This window comes from Carlito syrichta, unplaced genomic scaffold, assembly GCF_000164805.1.
Source record: "Carlito syrichta isolate Samal-C Ts95f unplaced genomic scaffold, Tarsius_syrichta-2.0.1 Scaffold308869, whole genome shotgun sequence".
Lineage (NCBI taxonomy): Eukaryota > Metazoa > Chordata > Mammalia > Primates > Tarsiidae > Carlito > Carlito syrichta.
The window spans coordinates 246,610-251,750 of NW_007252965.1; the positions used below are offsets into that span (position 1 = coordinate 246,610).

The 5,141-nt window shown below is 55.3% G+C and overlaps 1 protein-coding gene across 1 annotated transcript in view; it reads right to left on the bottom strand.

Moving 5' to 3' along the window:
• Positions 1–5,141, bottom strand: part of LHX4 (LIM homeobox 4) — a 28,921-nt gene that overhangs the window by 11,062 nt on the left and 12,718 nt on the right. The gene's annotated exons all lie outside the window — the stretch shown is intronic.

The following is a 5,141-nucleotide window of genomic DNA, read 5'->3' on the forward strand; positions in this document are numbered from 1 at the left end:
GGGTGCGATGGCCCCCAGAGGGCCCAGGAAGTTGCATTTTTAAGCCCCAGTGTCATTCTGGGGCAAGGAGTCTGCAGATCTCTGAAAAATGCTGCTTCAGCTCTCTCCCTGTCTCACCTTTCTGGACTAGCACCAAGACAGGAGGGAGCCACCGCTGCCTCCCTGTGCCAAGGCTGGGGAGGAAGGAGAAATAGACACATTGAAGGTATCTGCTGGGGGGTCATTTAAGTCGCCTTTCCCCATTCCTGTCAGAGATAAACAGAGGCACACCAGTGCGTGTGAAGGCAAGCAGGAAACTGGGGGGCCAGCACAGATATGGGCAGAAAGGGAGGGGTCTTTGCCACAGGTGAGCCTCCCTCGCTTCAGGAGGGAGGTGGGAGGTGCTGGAGAAGCTGGGGCAGAGTTTAAAACAGCAATCAACCTAATTATTCCTGACATTTCACACAGCAGAACTTCATCTTCCTCAGGATGAAAGACTTCGCCTAATGGATCTGGGGAAGGTTTGATTTTAATGGTCCTTTTAACTAATGCTTATAGGCAGCCTGATTTCCCCTGAAAGGACAGTACATATTTCATCCACATTAATACCAAATAAATTAATTATGGTCACGGCTATCATGATGAATCCCAGATTAATGCAGAATGATGGGTCGCTTATGCAGTAATGATACCTGCTGAGGGGCCAGGCCTGGTCAGCTCCAGAAGCCCCCGCCAGGGACATGGTGTCCCGGAGAGAAGTGGGAGACCTCTAAGTCTACCCGAGTAACCCCAAAAGAGCCAGAAGTGTAGCCAGGGGAGTGTTCTTCTGTCACTGGTACAAGGAGGATGTTGGGATATGAGGGGCTGAGACATGGCTCTTGAGGACCCCAGACTTCAGAATTCCTGGAATGCCTCCGTTCTGGGGAGGGCTGGGCTAGGACCAGACTCCTTTCCAGCAGGAGCTCAAGCCTGAGGTTCAGGTGAGGTTTTACAAATCCTCTGCAGGGGGCCTGGGCTTTCATTGGGTTTGTAAAGAGAACCGGGCTCAGAAAAGCAGAATTCTGATGTGTTGAATAAATAAACCCGTGAGTGAAGAACCATGCTTCTGAGGAGGAGCAGAGATGGCCAAATCTGAGGGTGGAGAATGGAGCACACAGTCAGCTCTGGATGGTTCTGTGCTTTCCGGAACATGGTGAGAAACTGGTTTCTCCAAGACTATGTGAAACCACACCACCCGCATTAGAGGACGGTGGCCAGGCCCAGCTCTATCCTGTGTGCATGTACACACGTGTGTGTTGTGTGTGTAACAAAAAAGGAAACCTGTATGTGTGTTACTTGAGTGTTCTCAAAAGGCCTGTACTTTCAAGATCCACCCCCAGCCAATCCACAAAACAGGTATTAAACGAAACAAAGGCTTCATCATGTGCACTGCGAACCCTCCAAGCAATCACCTACATCTGGAGGGAGTGTCCTAATTAGAGATCCCAGGAGAGGAGGGCTGAGGGGAGACCCCCAGGACAGAGTGAAGATCCACCAGTGGCCTCTCCAAGGAGAGGGCCCTGTGCTCTCGCCACGAAGAAGCAGGCGGGGCTCTCAGTCACCGGAAGTTCGGCTGACACCAGCGCACCAGAGGCATGAAAGATAACAGGGGTATAAATTTAATCTACATGTGACAGTGATTCATGCATGAGGGTGGCAAGTGCACAAGAGAAATGAAAAATAAATGGACTTTCCCACCAGCGTTTTTTAGCAATTGAGCAATTTTCCTGATTGTGGGATTTACACCGATGGGAAGTGGAGGCTCCTCCCCGTTACCTTCTCCCCTGGAGTACACCCCTCAGTCTGCGGGGATTCCCAGCCTGGCCCTGCAGGGCACCTTCTGCCCCATCTCCAGTTAGAGCCTGTGGACATGGGATAGGGTGCCGCCCTGGGGGTGCGAGACGGAGGCACTGTCCCTGTTTCTGGATCTGAGACTGGCCGGAGTCACATGTGAGAAAGCCAAGGCCTGAGGCCACAGGACGTGCCCTGTGACAGGCAATAATGAGACATGGTCATGGCGAAGACTCCCTGGCCCCAAATGAGGTGACACTGTGACACTGGCTGTTACACAGAGGCCATCAGCCCACTGACCTGACCAGATCTGCAGGATGCCGGCGTGAGGGAGGAAGAGCTGGATGCCAGCCAAGGAAGGGCTTCCAGGAGGTTCCAGGTGGTGGCCCCTGAGCACCTGTCACCAAGCACCCGCTGTGTGCGAGGGCCCGCCCACTTGGGTGCATCAGGTGCCCTGGCCTCAGTCTCCAGAAAGACAATCCCACTGGTCGGCACTGCCTGGCCAGGTCTCTGGGGACAGCTGTCTCCCCAGGAAAGCAGCTGGGGTTGATCCAAAAACACAAAGAAAATGCAAGGAAGGGCCGGGTGCCAAGGCTAAAGCCAGTAATCCCTGTACTTTGGGGACCCAGGTGAGGGGATCGCCTGAGCCCATGGGTTTGAGAACAGCCTGGGCAACTTGGTGAGGCCTCATCTCTACAATAAATCAAAAAATTAGCTGGGCTTGGTAGTGCACGCCTGTAGTTCTGGCTACTTGGAAGGCTGAGGCGGAAGGATTGTCTCAGGTCAATGCTGGGGTGGCCGTGAATGTGCCACTACACTCCAGCCTGGGTGACAGAGACTCTAACCCAAAAAAAAAAGCGCAAGGAAGAACTGACTGGGGGTCACATTCTTTTCTTCCTCTGAGCAAACACCACTGGAAATTCTCCCTCACCCCTGCCCAGCACATAGCAGACAAGCCACAAAGGCCCAAGGAATGATCGAATGAACTGACAGTTTTTCTTTCTTTCTTTAGAGATGGGGTCATGCTATGTTGCCCAGGCTGGTCTTGAAACGCAAACTCCTGGCCTCAAGTGATACTCCCACCTCAGTCTCCTGAAGTCCTATGATTATAGGCGTGAGCCATCGCCCCTGGCCATGAACGGCTCCTCAGCATGTGTGCCTGAGTGGTCAGGGAAGGACTCTCAACACAATCATGGCATCTCCTACCAAAGCTTTTCTAAACAGGGCAAAGAGTTCTAGGTTGAGATGAGATCCACGATTCATTGAAACATGAGACCTTCCATCCCACGTGCCGACATCACCACACTCATCCCACGCATGTCTCCCACCTCCCCTGCTGAAAGGCGAGCATGTGACGCCTGTTAACAGACAGGAGCCAAGGGCCAGAGAAGCCAGACGCTGGCCAGAGCTCCCATGGCTACCGGGCAAGAGAGCCTCTGACCCACACAGTGGGCACACGGTGGCATCAAAGGCAGCAGAGCCCAGCCTCAGTGCCCCCACCCTGACTGGAACTCGATAGAGGCCTGGCCCTCCTTGTGCGTCCCCAGCTGCTCTGAGCCCCCAGCACGAGGCTCCCAGCCCTGCAGTGCAGGGGCCCCCATGGACGCCCTCATGTTCACCCAATGCCCCAACCGTCCCACTCCCCACTGCCATGTCCCTGCTGCTGACTCAGGTGTGGGGCTGGGGAAGTGCCAAGACACCACAGCTGCCACGCTTGACCCCAGGAGGAAACCAGGCTGTGTCCCTGGTCTCATCCTCTGCTCTGGGCCTCAGCCTGAGCTCCCGTTCCTGTCTAGCTGTCCACCCCTGCTCTCTAGACAGGCCTGGCTGGGTCTTCTGCACACACAGGGACAGGCCTGAGGGTGTCTGGATCCTGCAGAAAGAGGGCAGCGGGCAGGCCCTGCAGGCTCCAAGCCCTCTAGCACCAGGGGCACGTATGTCCTGCACCGTGCTGCCTGGCATTGTCCTGCACATTCCTGAGTTCTGGGCTGTGACTCAACCCACAAAACATACCTCATTTTGGTCACCAAGATGCCACTAATGAAGGCAGCTTCCCTTCACTGTGCACCCACTGTGTCTCCCCCAGTGCAGGCCTGTGCACACATGATCTCACTAACCCCACCCCGGGCCTTTGCTGCAGCCTGGCACCCTTCCTGCGGCCGGCATCACCACCCTGTTCCACCTACTCGGGCCTCAGTCACTGTGGCTCCTCCTTAACTCCCAATGACCTCAGTGCCCTCCTGCCCCGCCCTCTCTATTCTTTGACCTCTCCTCCTGAAGGTCATGGCCACACTTGCCCTCAGCCACTCCCTCCCGGGGTCTACCCAGACTTTGTTACCAGCACCGGCAGCAGCTCCAGGGATGACTTCAGTCACCCCACATGAGTCCAGCACCCCATCCTTCCAGCTCCCCCAGGACCCCGTCTCCAGTGACTCGGGAGCCACCTTTTCACTGCGCTTGCCACCGTCCCTCATGCCCCTAGTGGCCTCACCTCTCTTCTGACCCAGCAGAGACACCCCCAAAGTCCACCTCACCACCCCCCCACACACCCTGCTCCCTCTCAACCCTGCTCCCTCTCAACCCTCCGCCCTCCCCAGCCCCACAGGAGTGGCTGGACAGAAGGGAGAAGGGCTTTCCCCTCCTTGCCTGGGCTCACTCTAAGCCGCTGATCCGTCTCTGGAGGGGGCCCGGGACTCAGAATGTCCTTCCCTAGTTCATTCACCTCCCGCCTCAGCTGGTGGGCACAGACCCTGCATGCTCCCACTGCCCACCCACCCACACACTCACCCATGGCAGCCAGCACCTGCCCCTCCTCGGTCCCCTGAGATAAACTGCCCCGCCCGGGCACAGAACTCATTCCTTCCAGCCAAGTAAGATCCTTCCAGCAACTGTCCCCTTTGCCTTCAGGGTCATTAGTCTCCCCTCTCTGCTAGGCTCTGCCCACGTGTATAAGCGTGCTATTATTTCTGCCACTTGAGGAATAAAAATAAACCTCTCTTGGCTGGGTGCAGTGGCTTAGGCCTGTAATCTCAGTATTTTGGGAGGCCAAGGCAGGAGGATAACTTAAGGCCTGGAGTTTGAGACCAGCCTGGGCAACATAGCAAGACCCTGTTCCTACAAAAATTTTTTTTTTCAATTAACCAGGTGTGGTGGCACATGCCTGTAGTCCCAGCTACTCTAGTCCCAGCTACTTCCTTGTGGTGGAAGGACCGCCTGAGCTCAGGAGGTCAAGGCTATGATGAGCTGTGATGATGCCACTGCCCTTCAGCCTGGAAAACAGAGTGAGACACTGTCTCTATATGTAAATTAATTTTTTTTTTTTTTGAGTTGGA